At 42.8% G+C, this 961-nt stretch overlaps 1 non-coding gene across 1 annotated transcript; it reads left to right on the forward strand.

Annotated features, from left to right (window-relative positions):
• Positions 1-106, forward strand: LOC120070410 (small nucleolar RNA R71). Its single transcript, XR_005479902.1, has one exon. It is a non-coding gene; the product is annotated as a small nucleolar RNA R71 (small nucleolar RNA).
• The last annotated feature ends 855 nt before the right edge of the window (positions 107-961 follow it).

The following is a 961-nucleotide window of genomic DNA, read 5'->3' on the forward strand; positions in this document are numbered from 1 at the left end:
AACCCATTGTGTGGACAATCCTTGACCAACCTCTTAAACCTCGCCCAGGCATCGCTGAGCGATTCGTCCATGTCTTGTTCAAAATTTGTAATCAGTTTCTGTCGTCTGGCGTTCTCAATAGGTGGAAAGTATTTCTTCATGAACTTCTCCATGACCTGTTCCCAAGAAGTGATCTCTCCCAGCTCGAGAGAATATGCCCATTTCCTAGCCTGATCACAGAGAGAAAATGGGAACAAAGTTAGTCGAACTTCTTCAACAAAGGTGTTCGGGAACACAAAAGTATTGCAGATTTCAATAAAGCTTCGGAGGTGGGCGTGCAGGTCCTCGCCACACCTTCCTCCGAATTGTCCTACAGTCTGGATCATTTGCAACATCACCAGCTTCATTTCAAATCTGCTTCCTTCGAGGGCAGGCCTCATGATTTCTGGAGAGAAATCATAGAGGTTCGGCGACGCATAGTCCCTGATGGGTCTATTGCGATCGTTTGCCAATAGGATTGGATTTGCCATGACATTGTTATCATTTGGTGCTCCAATTCTAGGCTGCTCTGCCATCTCTTCTTTATCTGATTGTGGTTACTGTTGGTGGTCTCTCAGTCTCCTTCTAAATGTCCTCTCAATCTCCAAGTCGTAATTCGCCAAAGATTGAGAGTCTACAAAGAAATCTAAAAAATTACCGTTAGCACTCTATTTTGCCGAAGTCCCCGGCAACGGTGGCAAAAACTTGATGCTTAATTTTATGAAGTGAAAATGTGGATGATATGTGTTGATGAAATTACGCTGTGCACTCAAGTTTCCTCAGCGGAATTCAAGTGTAAATTCCTCTGAGTTTCCTGGTAAGTCCAGGGTCGAACACAAGGACTTGTGAAAACAGATTGCGTTGGTAATTTTTATGAAAGCCTTGCGGTAATCAAATAAATAAATTGTTGGTTTGTTGTTGATTGCGTTAATGAAGAAAAATA

Source organism: Benincasa hispida, chromosome 1 (assembly GCF_027475165.1).
Source record: "Benincasa hispida cultivar pf3 chromosome 1, pf3_genome.v1.1, whole genome shotgun sequence".
Lineage (NCBI taxonomy): Eukaryota > Viridiplantae > Streptophyta > Magnoliopsida > Cucurbitales > Cucurbitaceae > Benincasa > Benincasa hispida.